Source organism: Pinus tabuliformis, chromosome 7, assembly GCF_031772625.1.
Source record: "Pinus tabuliformis cultivar Carrire ecotype Pingquan chromosome 7, CPIR1, whole genome shotgun sequence".
Lineage (NCBI taxonomy): Eukaryota > Viridiplantae > Streptophyta > Pinopsida > Pinales > Pinaceae > Pinus > Pinus tabuliformis.
Window position 1 is genome coordinate 124897319 of NC_142293.1, and position 20494 is coordinate 124917812.

Sequence of the window (20494 nt, forward strand, 5' to 3'; positions counted from 1 at the left end):
AAATATATTCAAAAACATGCACAAAACTATGGAGAATGGTGGATTAAATGAAAATAATAGGCATAATGAGCCCATATAGTTACCCATTTCTGGGGCTCATCATCACCCCCCGCTGAATGGGTTGCTCATCCTCTGAGCAACTAATCTAGTTCTTCATCTTTAATAGCTTTAACAGCTTCCCTGACATCCCAAGCTTCTGATGTGATGTCTTCTTCTCTGTCATGGAAACCTGCTTTTCTGTCCACTTCCTCCCATTGTTTCTGTTCTTCCTCCTCCTTAACCCCTTCCAACAATCCTAGCAGTAATGGAGGACTGTATTTAAGACCAATCCAGTTGGCTTTCAATTTTTGCATTGATTGTTTATATAAGGGAACCCTCCTCATAGCTTCCCTCATTCTGGTTGGGGAGTGATACTCCTTGATCTTTAGGTTATGGGACAATGTCTTCCACCTTCTCATGCAAGCATGAAGGCAGTCATCACCAAACAGTCTCTCCATATCTTCAAAGTGAGAAATAGCTTGTGCTTGCCTTTCAACATAGTCAGGGGCAACTTGAGGATTAGCAGCAAGGTGCTGGTGGGCATATATGAGAGCTAATGGATCTGTTGGTTCTGCCCTTATCATGTGGGGTTCACTTAGCTCCTTTGTCATGATCTTCTGAATTTCCACTGCTCTCTTTTCTTCATGGCTCAACCAAGAAGCCATAGCCATGAGCTGTAGGTCTCCTAATGTAACATTTGAATCCCATAAATTCATGTCATGGAGTGCCAAGTTGTGTAAGTAGAATTCTGCTAGCTTGGCCTTATCCTCGGTTGAACTACTATCACATAAATGCATAAATTGATTATAATTTTGGAATGGGATTGTGCCCCTTTGAGCCAATGTTTTAATCTAGAATTGGAGCCACTGGTCTTTGAGATACAATGCATAGGATCTAGCTATTTATCTACACTGCAAGGCCTCCATTGCCTAGCTGGCCATGCAGGCCATCTAGGTTTCCTTTTCCCTCAACTGTTGTTTCAAAATGAGCACTTCAATTGCTGCCCGAGACTCTTTTTCTTGCAATTGTTTCATTAGCATTTCAACATCAGTCTGTGGCTCTTCCTCTTGCTGCTATTTCTCTACTGCTTCATTATCTGCTAGGGGACCTTCTTGCTGTTTTTGCCCTTCCAAGATTGGCAACTTGTCTCCCCTTTGAGTTTCCTATTCTTATAACTGCTTTTTCAGCAATTCATTTTCTTCCTGTAGTTGGTCTCTTCTAAGGCTCTCTATGTGCCTTACCATGGCCAACTCCCCTCTCAACTCTTTCAACTTGTCTTCCATGTGCCCTATATCTTCAACTCCTTTAGATTTAGCAATCTGCATCCAGGTGTGGGTTCTGACCCTTTCTTTTTCTAATTCAAAGAAAAGAGGCACAATGAATTTTTGTGGGATGATCTTCCCACCTTCTAGAAGATTGTAATAGGAGCCTAAATTAGGCTGAGGGCTTGGCTCAGGTATTTCTTTTTCCTTTCTTTCCTCTTGTGACTATTCTGCTACCTTCTTTTCTAATTTTTCAGTTTCTTTAAGCTTGGCCAGTGTCTCCTATAGAGAGGTTTGTGCCTCCTGTAGAACTGCTTTGGAGTCCATCAATTTAATTCTTTCCTTCCAGGTGGAGGTTTTGGGACTTCCTCTCTCATAGGTGATAGAGATCTTGGAGGGAGATTCCTCCTTCTTCTCAGTAGGTGCATCCTCAATGATAATGGGTTCTTTTGATGGTGGCTGGGGCTTGCCCACCTTAATCCTGGTGCTCCTTCTGGCTTTGAAATACATATATGTTTGCCTTTTTCTTTTTCCCTTTTGTTTTGTTGGAGTGCTTAATGTAGCAAGCACAACTGCTGCTTCCCTTGCTAGTGTTTCAGGGGATGTCTCTTCCTACTATTCTTCTCCTTTATCTCCTACAATTTTTCCTGTGTCTGTTGTTTTTGCTTTTGTCTCTGCTGCCTCTGGTGGTGTTTTCTCCTTTTCTTTTTGAGTCCTTTCCTTTCCTGTGGCAGTATTTTGCTAGGTTTTCTTGGGATTTTTCTTCTCAGCCTTTGTCCTTTTCCTCTTCTCTATTTTTGAGGCTGTCCTCTTTTCTGCCTTAGGCTCAGCAGTGGTTTTGTCAAGTTTCTCTTCTTCTTTTTGTTTCTCCTCTGTTGTTCCTTCTGTTTGAATATCTTGTGCCTCCTCATTACTTTTCTTCTCAAGTTCCTTTTTCTACTCCTCCTCTTCACTGCTAGATGGGCTAATGTCCTCAGTCAAAGTTTTGATGTTATCTTCTCTGGACATATTCTTAAAAATTTCCCAAGCTATGGGGATGGTGTATGTGTGTAGGGCATCTTCTACCAACAGTTTGATGAGCCCATGGTGGGCCAGCTGATCTGGGACCCCTGGATTTAGCTTGGTGCCACATTCTATCAAAGACTAGAGGAGGAAATATGGGATACTGAGTTTTCTAGCTATAGGTAGGTCCATCCCATATCTCAATTCATGCAATAACCTGGAGTGATAACCATAAACGATACTGAACCTTCCTTCACAAGTGATGTATTTCATGATTTGGTAGCTAACTTTACTCCATGGAGGAGGTAAGCTTGTCCTCCTGAACCCATTTTTATCATCTATAGGATGTTCATTAGGCTGGAAGAATGTCTTTTTAGCAACCTATCCCAATGGTTTTTCATCTTTGCTCCAAGGGATCCCAAGTGGAAGCCCTATGATTCTGCTAATAAAATCTAGTGTAAGATCTAAGGTCAAACCCCTGAAACTAACTGTAGCATGTGTTTTCGAATGGGATCTTAAGGACATCAAAAATTCTTCAGTCACCTCCTCATCAAGTCCATGAATTCTCTCAAAGAAAGACATCCAGTTTTCCCTGGTGAAGAGGGCCACCACTTTTGGGTGCTCATGCAATTTGTTGGAGTTCAAAGGCTCCTTTCTCATAAAACCTCCTGGCATGGTGTTTTAGTGGTTTCTAAGAATGCTCAAGTGAGGAGGAAGGCAAAACTGAAAATAGAGGGATAGCTGAGTTTTGTCTTTTTCTGACCAGAGAGGGAATTTTCCCGTGTGCTTCTTCTTCACAACATCAATTTGCAATTTCTCCCCTTTTTCAAACTGTTTTTAACCTGAATTTGATTCTCGGTTTTTGAAAAAAAATCAATTTTTTTGACAGAACAAAGAATAAATAACACAAGGTTTTTCTCTTCAGAGGGTAGACAGACTTGCAAATTCGAGTTTTTTTCACAGGTTGGTTTCTATGGTTGCATCCCTTTTTTCTTTACAGAAGAATGTGAGGAAGAAGAAGACAAACTTTGAACGTAGAGAAGAAAATGGGGAGACTGTGTAGAACTCAGAAAAAAATACAGGCAGACTTTTAAGCTTCACTTTCCTTTCTTTGAACCCAATACTGTGTTTTTAATCCTCCACCTTATATAAATATATCATATGCAGAGCAGTTTCCTGAGCCTACCTCTTTTCAAGCTCAAATTTTGACAAAAATCTCAGATTTTCCTTCTGCAGAGCTGCTCTCTACCCTTCCTGTAGAAATCTTCCTGTAGACGGTGTTCCTGCTCCTATAGAATGTAGTAGTGCTCCTGTAGAGCCTGATAGGTGGGAGGGTTTTGCAAGACTGGAAAAAAAACTGGCAAAAAATGACTGGTTCACTGTTCTGAAGGTGGTAGGTGAGTATTGCAGTTGAGAACTTCATAAATGAAAAATGAAACAAAGGGTGGTGGAGGCTTAGACCGCACTGTACTTAACTATTGGCGTAATCTGCAGTGAGGAGGTGAGGTGGCTGGATGGTTACATTATCCCCATCTGGATCGTTGGTCCTACGTCAGTGTCATTATGGTTCTTCATGTCGTTTGACTGCCATCACCTCCCTCAATCCCGTTATACGCCGCCACCACTACCAGTTATGAGCTCTTTCTTCCCGAGTTGACGGGCCACACATGCTGACTGCGTATCTGATCTGTGGTTTGAATTTGGACGAGGCTCATTTGAACTCCACGAGGGTGTGTGAACTGAACTAGGGTGGCCAGTTAGCTAGCCACTGATTCCATTTAATTAGGACTATTCCCATAGTTCATGCAGTTTGTAAATAATATTCATGCAATCGAGGAATAGGTTTAGCCACTTACCTACTAATCACTGTTGTGTTCTGCATGCTTCGGACTTTGGCACTTTATTTCCTCATTGTTGTTGCTGCTGGTGCTCTACATGCTCAACCTTTGGCTTATGCTGATGATTTCTCATTCAAGCTCTACTCCTTGCATGCTTCATACATCCTGCTGCGCTAACCCTGTCTCTGGAGTTTGTTTTTCAAAGGGATCAGCTGCTACAGGAATCCTGTAGGATTTCCTATAGCTGCTTCTCCTTCTGAAATTCAGGCTGATGCTTGAGTAGGGGCTAAAAAACTGCTGAAGAAGGTCTCGAATGAAAATAAATAGCAGCTGGAAGGTATCAGGTAGGAATAATCAAAGAACACTGCTACTTTATTTGTCACCCTTTTCTTGTGTTTACAGAATGGAAGAAACAGAATTTTTGTATTTGTCTGTGCAGGGAAAGAAAAGTGAGTGGACATGTGGGTGTGCAGGGATGGAATGGAGAAATAGAAGATGGATGGTGGTAGGGAGGTTCACAGGCCTCATAGACAAATTTCTAGCCCTCGGGTTCTTCTCTGATCTTGATTTTGGCCTCTCTGTGATTTCTACAGGAGCCTCCTGTAGAACACACAGAGTTTCCTGTAGGATGCAAAATTTTTAGAACAAATGAGACCAAGGCCTGGGAAATGATAACGGAAATGGAGGGATGGACTGTGAAGGGTGTATTCAGCTTGGCCATGTCTTTTTCTTCTTGTGTGACCCTCTTGCAACTTGCAATTTATTCAAAAGAAGTTAGGTTTTTTCTTTCTTTTTTCTCTCTTTTTTTTTTTTTTGAGACAGTTCGGGTGCCTCCAGAAGGTTTTCATCCTCACTGCCTGCCTTGGGTGCCTCCAAGAGGTTTTCACCCAGGGATCTTTTATTCCTTTTCTTGTTTTTCTATTTATTTTTTTTTATTTTTTTTGTTTTGCTCAGGGTGTGGGTGGAGTGGAGACAGGGGCCTACTCCACTACCAACACTGCTTTACCCATATTATAAACAAACTCTTGCTTGGAAAGGGGCTTCTTGTAGATTTTCAATCTATGCCCATTTACGAGCATGGGGATGGCTTCTTCATCAATGGTTCGGATAAGGATTGAACCATTGTGATTGCATTTTTATACTGTGTATGGTCCCAGCCATCTTGTCCTAAGTTTGCCCTTGAAATCTTTATATCTTGAGTCATACAACAATGCCCAATATCCTTGCTAGAATTGTTTTTCTTTGAGGTGTCTGTCATGCCATATTTTTCTTTGAAGTTGGATTACCTCTGAGTGGAGAAGGGCCTGCAATCTTTGTTCATCCAATCCATTTAGCTGAAGCAATCTTTCTTTTTGTGCATGGTTGAGATCTAGGTCCAGCTTAGCTGCCATCCTTAATGTGTTATAATGAAATTCTATGGACAACAAAGCCTTCTTCCCATAGACCAACTCATAGGGTGTGAAACCTGTGGTAGTTTTCCAAGTAGTGTTATAGGCCCAGGTGGCCTCAACCAATCGATCTACCCAATCTTTTTTGCTATTGCTCACTACCTTAGTCAAAATCCCTTCCAAATCTCTGTTAGTGACTTCCACCTGCCCATTTGCTTGCGGATGATAAGGGGTGGAATTTCTATGCTTAATCTTGTGATGTATGAGCAGGTCTTCAATCAAATTGAAGGTAAACTAGCTTCCTTGATCTGTGACTAATTCTCTTGGATAGCCAATCTTGTAGAAGATATTTTCCCTCAAAAACTCAACTACTTTTTCTTCTGTTTCTGCCTTGATTTCCTTTATTTCTTCCCATTTTGTCAGGTAATCCATGCACACAATGATGTAATATTTCTATTTTGAAGGAGGGTTGATAGGACCCACAAAGTCCATGCCCCACTTCTCAAATGGCTCGAAAGTCACATGAGGTTGCAGGGGCATCTCATCCCTTGGAGTAGGTTTCCCCGTCCTTAGACATCGGTCACATTGGCTTATGTATCTCCTGACATCTTGATGAAGAGTGGGCCAATAGTAACCTGCCTGCAGAATTTTGAAGGTGGTTCTCTTTGTTGTAAAGTGGCCCCCATAGGACCCATCATGACAAGTTATGAGGATGTCAAAAACTTCCTCCTCCCTGACACATCGCCTTAAAATTTGATCTGGGCCAACTTTAAAAAGATTGCCCCCAATCTAAGTGAATGGGGCACTTTTTCTCATGATCTTGCTCTTCCCTTTGGAGGACAGGTGTAGCGGAAACTGTGATGAAAACAAATAATTTGCTATATCAGCAAACCATGGAGAGAGTACTGAAATAGCAAATAGGTGTTCATCTAGCATTTGAGCATCCACCATTCCTTCTTCACCTGCAGACAGATCTAGTCTAAACAGAAAATCAGCAACAACATTTTTCTTACCTAGCTTATCAACAATGGTTGAATAAAATTGTTGCAATAAAAGTAACCATCTAATGATACGAGCATTTACGTCAGGTTTATTCATCAAATACCTAATTGCAACATGATCAGTGTGTACGAATGTTTGATAGCCAGTGATGTAGTGTCTAAACTTGTTTAGGTAATGGACTATAGCGAGGAGCTCTTTTTCGATTACAGTGTAGTTTAATTATGCCTTGGATAGGTTTTCACTGACAAAATTTATGGCATACAACAACTTCTCTTCAACTTGTGCTAAGGCTGCCCCTATAGCTTTGTTCAAGGCATATGTGTGAATGTGGAAAGGTAGGGCCCAGTTTAGACCTCTCAAAATTGGGGAAATTACCAGCTTATCTTTCAAGGTATCCAGAGCCTCTTGACAGTTGTTAGTCCATATGAATTCGGCATCTTTTCCCAAAATACCAAACAATGGAGAGGCTAGCTTACTAAAATCCTTAATGAATCTTCTATAATACCTTGCTAAGCCTAGAAAACTCTGAACATCTCTTACCTTTTGAGGAGGTGGGACCCTTTGGATGATAACAATCTTGTTGGGATCCACATGTAATCCTTGCTGAGAAATTGTATGACCTAGCATGGTCCCTTCAGTCATCAGGAATTCACATTTTTCAGGACTGAGGGACAGGTTCATTTCAATACACTTGGCTAAAACTTTTCCCAGGTTAGTCAAAGCTTCCTAGAAGTTAGCACCATAAGGGGTAAAGTCATCCATATAGATTTCCACTGAATCATGAACCAGTTTAGCAAATATGATCAGTACTACTCTCTGGAAAGTGGCGGGAGCATTGCACAACCCAAAAGGAAGGACCCAGTAGGCAAAGGTACCCCATGCACAAGTGAAAGTGGTCTTATCTTGCTCTTCCGAGCTGATTTGGATCTGGTTGTACCCGCTAAACCCATCTAGGAAGGAAAAGAACTTCTTCCCTGCCAGGCCATCTAACACTTGATCTATGAAAGGCAAAGGGAAATGGTCCTTCTTGGTGGCCTTGTTTAGTTCCCAATAATCTACACGGATTCTCCATTTCCCATTTTTCTTTGGCACTAGCACCAAATTAGAAACCCATTCACTGTCAGAGATGGGGTAGATGAATCCTGCATCCAACAACTTTTGCAGTTCTTCTTTGACAATGTCCTTAAGGGCTAGATTCATCCTCCTTTGAGGTTGCCTGACTGGTTTACAATCTTCTCTAATGTAAATGTGATGAGTACAGACTGAAGGGTGGACTCCCTTCATCTCCTTATAGCTCCAATCAAAAGCATCCAAGTGGTTGTTCAATAAGCTACACAGTTCTTTCTCCTGAGGGGTGGATAGGGATGAGTTGATCTTCAAGGCTTTTTTTGGGCTGAATTCCACATTCTTAACTCAGAGAGAGGTCGGATCAGCCACACAGATATCAACTAAAGCATTGGCTTGGGTTTCTTCCACCAACTCTTCTAATGGAAACACATTGGGGGGTGGATTCTGAATCAAGTTCTCAATAAGATCATCCTCGGTTTGTGGCCCCCCCATGGTAACCTCTACTGTACACAATGGTGTGGAGTAGACTTCATCCTCATCTTCCTCCTCCAACCAAAGAGGTAAGTCATGCTCTAGCAGAGGTTGGGCAGGCGGATATAGGACTAGCTATTTGGACATATGCCCATTCTTGATGGTCATGCTCCCAGCTCGACAACTAATGTAAGCATCGGTAGTAGCTAACCAAGGTCTTCCCAGGATGAGAGGATACCTAGTGAGCTTTGCCTTTGGCTGAAGAACCAGGAAGTCAGCAGGGTACTCCCAGGAGTCAATAAAGACCATTACATCTTCCACAATCCCCTCAGGGGTCACGATGGAGTAGTTTGCCAACTGCAGTACTGTTGAGGTCTTTCTTAGGGAACCCTAAAGGTTCAGTTTGAGCATAGTGTCCCTGGTCATCACGTTAATGGTAGCCCCTAGATCAATCAAGGTATGGGGGATTATGGTGCCATTGATGTGGACATCGACTACAGGATTCCCAGGGTCTAGATATTTTGGATAGATCACCTACCCCAACATCAGGTCGGACAGTTTCCCTATGACATTGATAGTTGGGGCATCTCTCTTGCACCTGCCTGGGTGCCTGAAGAACTTCTCTTTGATCAACTTGTTATAGATTGGTACATCTTTTATGGCTTGGAGAAATGGTATTTTTACACATAACTATTTTAGTTCTCCCAGAAGTTCAGTTTCTTCTGGGGTCGATTGTGTGGTTCCAGTTAGTCTCTTAGGAAAGGGTGGAATGGTTTTTGGTTCACTTTCCTATTTCTCTTCCTCATCCTCCTTAGGAGGAGGTTGGCTACCTGGGATAACCTTCCCAGATCATAGGTTGATCTCGTGAATCTCCACAGCATAGGTAGGGCATGTTGTTTCTCCAGTATATACCTGCTAGGGCTATCTATTATTGGGGTTTGGGTTTAGTTGAGCAGGTATTTGGGGTTGTCTTGGAGGAGCAGGAGGTAATGGTTGTGGTTGAACAGGTGGTGGAGGCAAAAAAGTAGGAGGAGATTTGTATTGGGGCCTCCATCCTTGATGAGGTGCATTCCACTAAGGTTGTGGCTGAGCATAAGAGTGGAATGAATGAGCAATTGGTTGAGAATGATATTGAGATGGATACGACCAAGGAGGGAGTGTGGACCAGGAAGGATGAGCAGGGGGACCCCAAGAAGGCACGAAAGTGGCTTGATTGGGGTTGTAATGAGTCTGGGATGTCCCTTGCATTCCCTGTTGGTAAGGTCTAGGTCCATGTGGCCTCCTTTGGTTCATGAAATAGAGTGGTTCAGTGGCTCCTTTAGCCCCTTGGTACATAGCTTTGAATTCGAGTAAGGAAGGGCACTGATTTGTAGGATGGTCTTCTTCACAAACAAAACACACTTCTACAGAGTGTAATGGACATTCATTCCTAGGATGCTTTCTAGTGCACTTAGGAAAAAAGATGGCCAAAGCCCTCTCGACTTCCTCTTGCTTCCTTTGGATCCGCAAGGTATCCATTTGCATGGCAAGAGTTTGCCGCATCTCGCTCTTGAAATCTTCCATCTGATTCACAAGTTCATTTTTAAGGGATGAACTGGATAACGGGGTACTGGCTAAAGGTTGACTTCCCCTACCTCTCTTTCTAGCTGCCCTAGAATGGTTTCTAAACATAGTCTTTATGTCATCATAAGGTAGCTGGTAGATGTCTCCCCCAGCCAGCAAATGGAGGGTATCTAGAAGGTCTTCAGGGACTCCTCTGAGCAGAACCAACTTCAGAGATTTGGGGTCAAGTGTGCACCTGGCCCTTTTATAACTGAGTTGAAACCTCTCTTCATAGTCTTCTAAAGATTCATCACTTCCCATGGTCATTCGGAAGATTTCTTCCTTGGTATCCTTTGACCTACAGTAGTCCCAGTACTTGTTGTTAAAGGCTTGCTGCATCTGAGCCCAAGTTGTGATACTGTTTCCAGGTAACCCCATGAACCAGTGTAATGTTGCATCCTTGAGGGTAGAGGGAAAGAGTTTCAACTTCTGCTCGTCTTCTGCATAGTCATAGGTTCGACAAAGAACAACAAACTCAAACAAGAAGGTATCAGGGTCTTTGGTAGTCAATCCATGGAAGTGAGGTAAGGCTGAGGGACTTATGTTTTTCATTTTTGTGTCTCCATTGGTCTCTCGGATAGGAAAGGCACCTTCTATTCTTTCCCCATTTCCTCTAATATTTATGTTTTCAACCATGGTCTCAGGAGGAATGGTTTCTTGTTTTTCTTATGTTATAGGATTTTTCGTATATCTCTAGAGGTTCAGCTATAGGTTCTTCTGGATCACTGTGACCAAAGAAGAGAGAAGGGTGACTTAGTTATGTGGTGGGGGTGTTGGGTAGGAATTTTCCTGAATTATCTCTGTTCTTACGAGGCATGAAAGGAAATATCTTTTTGGGTGATTTTTGTGTTTCTTTTTCTGCTTGTACCTTCAAAAACTGAAATGGATTGAACAACAAATTGCAACTAACTAAAATAAACCCTGCTAAAATGAAATTTGCAGAATTGAAATGAAAGCAGGAAATGACTAATCTATTTTACTGAAATGAAATTGCAGAATTGAAATGAAATCAAGAAATGACTAATCTATTTTGCTGAAATGAAATTGCAGAATTGAAATGAAACAACTACTCTACACTTCCTGAAATAAACTACTTAGTAGAATGTTGCAGTAGAAAATAGAAGAAAAGCAGTAATCACAAAATACTCTGACGCTTCCCTAGCAACGGCACCAAAAAGATGGTGAGCTACATTATTTCAGCAATGATGCAGCAACTCTTGGGGCTCCCTATTTTACTTTTATCAACCCAGAAGTTCGTAACAAACTTGGAAGTGACAGTGCTATACGCATAAGTACTAGCTCTTACTACAGGCTATCATTTGATCAGCTGGCACAAGTTCACTAGGAGCTTAAGAAAACTTCTATGAGTTCTTAGAAGAAGCCTTTAACTATGATGAAAGAAAGCTAACTTGAAAGAGGCTATTCTACTTGCAGAAAGAGAATGAAAACTGAAATGAAACACAAACCCTAACAAACCCTAGTTTTACCCACTAACTCTACTTTTACAAGAAAAGAGATGGAAACTACTGAGATGGGTGCCATTGACTACAGGAAAGGTAAAATGCATGTATTCAAGCTACTTTGGAAGAGAAATGGGAAGAAACCATCTTTTTGTACTTTTGAGCAATTTTATGTGGAATTATTATGCTTGTGTTTTAACTAGTTGTGATTGTGCAGAGGTTTGGTGGCAAACAGAGTTGGAGTTGGCTTTTTCAAGAGGTGAGGAAGGTGTGGAGGGGTCCTAAGAAGTCCCTAGTACCCTTCTGGAGACTTCCATTGTGATCAGACTTCGAAAAATCACTCGCATGAACTTCTACAGGAGGCTGCAGGGGATCTACAGGAGGTTCTACAGGAGGATCTACAGGAGGAGGCCGAAAGTGGTTTTTGGAGGTTTGAAGGTGGAAAAATGATGGGAAAAGGGAAATGAAGGCTGGATGGAGGTTTTGAGGGGTCTAGGACTCTGTCAATGAAGATCAGGAATGAAGGAGATGGTTGGATTTGTTCAAAGGTCAAGAAAGCAATTTTGCACAAAAACGCAAAAATTAGGGCAGTTTGGCAAAATGAGGCGAATGAGTGGGGAAATCTTGAGAGATGAATTGGTACATGATATGCTATAGAGGAATGATAAGCTAGAGTGGTATACAAGTGAGCTGCACACTTACTCTTCAAAACTGACCCAAGCAAAAACTGAAAAACAAAGTTTTGCCTATTTTGACCTAAAATCTGACCTAAAACTAGAGAAATGTTGAACAGAACTTGATGGACAGAAAATTGTGTGAGAAAGCCATGGTAAATGAACAAGAAAGGAACTAAGCATGTGAATCCAACTGATATCAACTTCTCCAACTCAAAATCTCACACTAGCAATTGAATTGGGAAAGCAAAAACAATGTTTTTGGTGGTAGCAATAGTGCCTTGACCTCAAATCATGGTCCCAAAGGAGGGAGAAAGGAGTTCAAGACCTGCTTGTAGCCTTTTTGGATCTCTTTCTGTTATTGCAACAAACTATCTAATCAACTTGGAGCAAGAACAACTATTCTAACTATCAAAAGTAACCTAATTAACAAAGCAAGATTTAACCTAAACAACATAAATTATCTCATGAATGCAAAAAGAATCATATAAATACACAAAGGAGGTGTTGGGTAGCTTGGGTTGGGCCCTAATCCAAGAGCTTCAGCCCTCTAGGAAAGATTAGTGCTGGTTCAAAACTAGATTCAGCCTCATTTATCCAAAAATAGCAATTACATCACAAAATTGTCTTCAAAAAGAGCTCGAAAATGAGTTGAGTACAAAGCTGCACAAAAGTGCGAAAATCTACTATGAAAATGGCTAACCTGTTGAGGCTTGAAGCCTTCTTATTTATACAAGTGGGGACTCCTAACAATCCTCCTAAACTTAGGGAACACAACTGCGTAAAACTGAAGATAACAACAACTTTACTAGACTTGCTCGACTGCCCCTTGGAATCATCATTGTGGGCCTTTGTACTCCGAGCTGCTGAGGGAGAACTCGAGGAAGGGGTCATTAATGAAGGAGACACCCCTCCTATAAGTCCTCAGCCCTGTTTCTTCGATTTTGGCTGCCAATCTGCTCATAAATGCCTGGTCTTTGTCCAAAAATGTCCAAAAATATACATTAAACACTCATTAGACTATGTGGCAATGTGACTATCCCCATTCACTCTATTGACATAAATATATTCAAAAACATGCACAAAACTATGGAGAATGGTGGATTAAATGAAAATAATAGGTAGAATGAGCCCATATAGTTACCCATTTCTGGGGCTCATCATATCTATAGACATGAAATTGAAAACATGAAATAGCTAAGTTTAAACATTTTCACTATCATGGATTGTGGCAAGGATCCCAAGATGCACACAATATTTTATTATGCATAAAAATAAATAGGAGTGGCATTTTGGCTTGCTCACTTTCATGGTCTTTTTTCTTTTCTTGGGGTTCATATTTTTTCATCTTTTTTTACCTTTTTTATTCTTTTTGTCCTTTGATTATTCTTTTAGGACATACCCTCTTTACATTTTTTAATTTTTTGAATATGGAAAACATTTTCAAAAGCAAAGGTATGTACAATATTACAAGGTTTAATCTCAGTCATTCAAAATTATGACTCCTATTGGTATAGGAACCTAACAGTGGCTCCACTTGGGGATGGAATTTCCTGGTGAAATGTCAAGAACTTTGTAGATCAATGGCCTTCTGAATTGCTATGATATTACCCTGCAACATTTCCCTTTTATGCTTCTGCATTATTACTATTTATGACAGTAAAAATTTTAAAGCTTAGGGCCTTCTCTCTGGGCTTCAACTTCAAAAATAACCATCTAATCAACTATAGACTTTTAAAAGTAAAGTATGTACAAATGATAATTGAAATTAGTAACTAGGTTCAATATATTGTTTGAGCATTCGACCATTCACTAGTCCTCCTTCTGCTTCTGTGCCATCCATTTCTCTCAGGAAAAAAACATTGTTACCTCTGAAAGCATGAATGACATATGGGACTTTCCACAAGAAATCAAATTTCCCATGTTTACCTTTATCTTCTCTCCTTGAATCTCATTTTAGAACTTTTTCTCCTAGGTAAAAATCTTCAGCCTTGGTCCTTTTATCAAAAATCATCTTGGTCCTTTCCTGCACAACTGGAGATTGGATGTACACCTCTTCCCTGGTTTGTTGCAAATGAATTGTTTGGTTGATTCTTCTTTAGATGTCATTTGGTTCAACCTGCAACTCTTGGAGTAGCTTCATCACTGGTGTTCCCAAGGAATATGGGAAAATAGCTTCCATTCCATAAACTAATTGATAAGGAGAAGTACCAATTGGTTTCTTTGTGGTTAGCTTGTCTGCCCATAAGGCATTTACTAGCTTTTTGTTCCATGTTTTCTTATCCTCTAACAATTTTTTGATGATATTTACTAGACTTTTGTTTGAGGATTCTGCTAGTCCATTTCCTTGAGGGTAATAAGCTGTGGAATGGCCTAGGGTTATATGATACTTACTACAAAAATCTATCATTTTTCTGGATTTGAAAGCTGCTACATTATCACTGATGATCTTGGTTGGTCATCCAAATCTTGATAGGATGTTGGCCTCAAGGAAGGTTATTATAAGAGTGTCAGTGGCTTGCCTTGAAGGTATTGCTTCTATCCATTTCGTAAAATAATCTGTGGCAGTAAAGATCCATTTGTGTTGGGCAGAGGAAGGTGGGTGTATTTCACCAATGAAGTCTAGACCCCATTGTTGAAAGGGTGCTTCAGCAGAGATTGGTTTTAGGGCCAGGGGTAGAATCCTTTTCTTTCCTTCAAAAATTTGACACTTATGACAGGAGGTTACATATTTCTTTACATCAGAAAACAATGTAGGCCAATAGAAACCAAATCTAAGAATTTTTTCAGTAGTGGTTTTCCAGTAAATATGTTTTCCACAGTCACCTGCATGAAACTCTTGTAACACTTTGTCAGATTCTTCTTTCAATAAACAGTTGATAAGAATACCTTCATGATTCCTCCAAAACAAAGCATTATCTACTATGCAAAATTTTAAGGATTTCATTTGTAAAAACTTGCTTTTGGTCCTGGATAATTTAGGAGGAGCTTGTAGATTTAGTAAAACATATATGATATCATCATACCATGGTGATTCAATAAAGGCCTAGCTTATTGGTGGAGTCACAATCTCCCTTCATTATCCATTTCTGCAATAAAATTTATATCTAAGGCCTCACAGTTCGATTCAGCCATGAGCTTGGCTAAACCTTGGCCTTTGATTAACTTTGTTGGTTTGATTTCTAGGTCACATTCCAATATAGTAGCGATCCATTTCCCTCTCTTTCCATCTGAACCTTCCTGATTTAGGATGTCCTTGACTACCGAATTTGGGACATAGGCTACTATATGAGAATATAAAATGTAAACTCTGAAATCTTTGATAGCTTTGACCAAAGAAAAGGCTTTTTTTTTCCATTATGTTGTATTTTAAGGAGGCATCTCTGAGGGCTTTGCTAAAAAATGGGTTGTTCATAACCCTAATCATTTTTTTGCAATAGAAATACAACAATTGTATGTTCTAAAGCTAAGGAAAATAAAATGAAATCTCTATCAAATTTTGGACTGATGAAAATTGGTGTTTTAGTTAAGGCTAGCTTAATGTCTTCAAAGGATTTCTTAGCCTCAATGGTCCATTTTATGGTTGAATCTTTTTTCAACATATTGTTCAATGATCTAATTAATTCTGCTAGGTTAGAAATAAATCTCCTAAGAAAGTTAATTTTCCCTAAAAAGGCTTGTAATTCCCTAATGTTCCTAGGATGTTGTATCTGTAAGATGGCTTCTATTCTTGCAGGATCTATTCGGATACCATCTTTTGAGATTATATGCCCTAATAACTTTCCCTCTTCTAACCCAAATAAAGATTTCTTGGGATTTAAAGAAATTCCATACTTCCTGCATTTGATGAAAACTTGCCTTAGATGATCTAAGTGTTGATTATCAGATTTTGAGAATACAATGATGTCATCTAAATATATTACTAGGAAGTCATGAATTTCCTTAGCAAAATCTATGTCCATGGCTCTTTGGAAAGTGGCCCCTGCATTCATTAATCCAAAAGGCATCTTCACATACATGAATGTGCCCCAAGGAGTAGTAAATGCAGTTTTGGCTTGGTCATCTAGGTGAACTAAAATTTGATTGTAACCAGAAAACCCATCCAATAATGAGATTCTGGTTGACCCAACTACCCTCTATAAGATATGATCCATTTTAGGGAGAGGGTAATTGTCTTTGAGTGAAACTTTATTAAGATTTTTGACATCAACACAAAGTCTGCTCTCACCAGTTTTCTTCCTTGTTGGCAGCAAATTCGAAACCCAATCAGAGAATCTGATTGATGCTATTATCTTGGCCTCATACATCCTTTAGATTTCTTTTCAATAGAAGGTAATAGGATGGGAATAATCCTCCTAAGCTTTTGTCTGAAATTTTTATGATTTTCTCTTATGGGGATGGTGTGTTGTATGATGCTAGTGTCATAGGACTTGAGGTCCTCATAACTCCAAGAAAAGACATCTTGGAATTCTTTTAATAATTCAAGGTATTTCACTTTTTTGGTAGGAGGTAATGACTTCGAAAGTTTGATTAATTTTGGATTTTCCTTAGTGCCTATATTACACTCCTCTATATCAGATTTTAAGGGTTCCATCTTTGGTTTTCTAGGGACATCATTTGAGTCAAACAAGTCTTCCAAAGGGGTTAATCCTTTCGGCAAAAAGTTGTCTTTGAGATTAATGACTTCAGAGTCTTCGTTAATTATCTCATCAATCTCAATTTCCTTTAGGTTTTCTACATCTGATCTTGTAAATTTAGTGGGATGAAATCTATCTATGTTTTCATCTTCTATTTCATCTTTAAAATTAGGATCTGATGTTATGTCAATATCTATATTACTATTTACAAATTTTTCTTCTAAGGTTAAAAAATTGTTTATCTGTTTGTCATTAACAAATACTTGCCAGTTCTTCAAGTTATCTGGGATAGCATGTCTGTGCCTGACCTTAGCAGTGTATTGATGGTTAGGTTGAAATGGTAACTTACAAGTGTTGGCAAACATTGCTAAACTATGAGCCTGCATATTATGTTTCCTTGGGATGACTACAAGCTTAGTTTCTAGGAAAGTATTTATTAATTCTTCAATTGTCCCTCTATAAAAACTTAATATAGGGTCTTTGGTCATATATACAACATTAATTTGTTTTATAACTAACTCAGAGTCTCCCATGACATAAACTATTTTGGCTCCAAAATTCCTAACTAGTTTGAGACCTAAAATTAGGGTTTCATACTCAGCCATGTTGTTAGTGCATTTAAAATTCAGTCTATAAGCATGGCCCTCTGAGTGATCATTCTCCAGATTGTATATCCATACTCCTGCTCCTGCTCCTAACTTATTTACTGATCCATCAAATTCAAGATGCCATAGTATCTCATGTTCATAATTTTCACTATCTGGTGGAACAAAATTTTCATTGTCTATTGTATTTTGATTATCTTGTTTATTGGAAAGCTCTTGAGTTTGGACAGTTTCATTTTTAGTTGTAACTGCAATTTCTTTTGGTTTTGAAACAATACTGTTTGAAGTAGTTTGTTGTGTTTGTTCAGCATTATACAAAATAAAAGAATCAATGTCCGAATGCATGGAGTAGATAGGAAAGTTTTGAGGCCTATCCTGGCTACTCACCACATATTTCATTAGGGTCTCTCTATACAAATTTTTAGGTTGTCCAAAAATAGAGATTGTGGCATATGACATGTCAAGTTGTAAAGATCCTTGGAGTTTAGCTCCCCATGATCTAGACAATAGCATGCCATATTTGGGTGGGATGTCAGCGACTACTATATCCATGAGAATTCTTTTAGCAGGATATTGTACTAAGGTAACACACATGTCTTTGATTAACCCTAGACACTTTAATTCACTTGAGTCAAATGAAAATAAGTCCTTGTAAGGTCTTGTAATATCTAAGTTTAATTTTTCCATAACTGATTTGGGCATTAAATTGTGTGAGGCCCTAGAATCTAACATCGTGTTGTGTAATATTTTATCATGAATTCTAAGGCTAATATAAAAGGGTGGTACCCCTCCTTCTAGTGGTTTGTCGTTAACATCAAGACTAAATATAAGCTCTGGTTGATCATCAAACAAGTTGACAGCATCTTCATTCTCAATAATGTTTAAGGTTTGGTTTATTTGAGACTTATAGGTTTCACTTTTAATCAATTCTGTTAAGGGAACTGAAATTTTTAGTTTAGCTACCTCTACTCCCAAATTGAAAGGCAAAGGGGCTTTTTTTGTTTGAGGGCTTGGAATTTTCATAGCAGGAATTGGAGTAGGTTGCTCTTCTTTTTCTGTATTTGGGGTATTTTTATGTGGATTTTCTAATATGGTGTTTGGAGATTTTTCCACTATTTCCTTGGATGGGATTGAAGTGGATGGTTGATCATTAGGGGGTTGATTAGGGGTTATATCTACATTGGTGAGACCAGGAGAGTTCTAGTTTGGTCTAGGGAGTATTTGGAGAGTTTTAGTAACTGGAGCTACTTTGATTTTCTTGGGTTGATTTGGCATTGTTTTCTTGGTTTGGTCAGGAGTATCAATATTCTTTTTACTCCTTAAGTTATATTGTTTGTGTACTTCAAAGATGGCAGAATCATATCCTTTTTTATAATCAAATGATTCTTCAGATTGGGTCTGCAATTGTTGCAGCATATGCAGTTCCTGCTCATCTTGGGTCAAGAAGACAGTATCCTCATCATCCAATCCCATCAAGTTAATCTATGTGTCTTGTTCAGGGTCATCTGAATGAGATGTTTCAGCATAGTTTTCTTGAAAGGGAGGCCTAATATTCTGATCAGGTCCATTCTTTCCAGTATTTTGATTCTGATTCTTTCTAAAGTTTGGATTTCTAATTGGAGGTTCCTGTTGATTATCCCATTGAGGCTTCCTCTCCATATTATCTATCCTATCCATAAGCTTTTCCATACTCTTGGCCAGAACATCTATTTTAAGGTCAGAGGGTAAGGCTTCATCTTTCATAGATCCTCTCCTTTCATTCCTAACTCTAGCTCTTTTTTCTAGCAAATTGGCTTCTACACTAACTGCTACAATCTGCATGGCTTCTAAAGTTAGGGGATTTCTCTCTCTGAGTTGGAATTCGATATCAGTATCAAACCCATCAGGAAATTTTATTAATCCTAAGTCATGTGGAGGTCTAATATTAACTAGTATTTTATTGTATATATTGTTAAATCTGGTGCAATAATCCTGGACTGTTTCATTAGGTCCTCTTTTAATATTTTCGTACTCTGAAAGGATCTACAAAGGGTTCTTTTTCTTTCCCCATATATTTAAAAATTGATGATAAAATATATCTATACTATCTATGCTATTAGCAGGTAACGCTCTAAACCATTTCCTAACATCACCGGCTAGAGTCTAAGCAAAAAGTCTCATTTGAACATCTCCAATATCAATTTCATGCAATTCAAAGTATTCAGTCATTTTGTTTACATGATGCTGTGTTGTATAAGGTCTTATGCCATCAAATTGAGCAATTTTGTTTTGGTAGTCTTGTGGCATGGAACCAAGTGGGGCAGGTAACACAAGAGGAGCATATATATTTTCCATGGCTCTAAGTTGGGTAGGGCTAAGACGTGGGGTTGAGGTACTTGGAGGTGATAGAGTAGTCGATGGAGAACTAGGAGTAATAGGTGATTGGTGGGTAATGGTAGGTTGGTAGGGAAGTGAAGGTATAAATGGAGGTGGGGAATGAACTTCAGAGGTTGAAGGGAATAATGGTGAACTAAGAGTAGTGGACATTGGTTCAGAAAGCTCAAGGATCTTAGCAGTAGTAAGGGATGACTGTGGGGAATTCAGAATATATTCATCAATTGATTGCTTTACATTTTGGACTTCGACATTTACAATAAACTCTGGGATCTAGAACTATGCCATCAAGTGAACTTTCAGACCTAGTTCTAAATAGGGAAAGGTCAAATGACACATCAAAGGGAAGGTCTTCTAAAAACAACCACTCATCAAGGCATGAATCTGCTTTGATTGAAGGTGTTGGACTAACTGAACTTTCTTGTCTTTTGGGTCTTCTCGAAATCAGGTTGGGATTATCCACTACTGGGGCAGGGTTTGGATCTAGATTAGCCCTAGTATAGTGAGTTCTCCTTGAAGCCAGAATTTCAAGCTTTTCTAATTACTTTCTTTTTTGTGAAATTTTTTAAATAACTTCTAATGAACCATTCAAGAGGCTTGAAATAAAGATTTGAATTTTTCTCAAAGGTTTATTAAGACTGAGGATTTGAGCTCCCCAGTGGAGTTGCCACTATGTTATCACTCAGAATTTTCCTTAGAAGTTATTAGAAGGAGGAATAAAGCGAGGTAACCACAAACCAATCTTTTAAGTATAGGGTCTAGCCAACCTATGACTCAGAGAGGTCTCTCTCTATATAATTTAGCTTTGTTTTTATTGGATTTTAGGCTAGTTCTTAATGTTTGTTGGGGTTTTGGTTTTGAATTGAAGGTTGGGTGGTGGAATTCTTGGAGCAGATGGATAGAGCTAGGTCTTCAAGCCATTGGGCTATGGAGTCAACAAATGGATAGCATAACTGGACCAGATCATTAAAGGGAATGTTCATAGGGCAGGCTAGCAAAGAAAAATGCAAATCTTTAGGCCTAATGGGTGAAGTAATTCTAACCAGGGTGAAAGGGCACTTAAGAATCCTTGT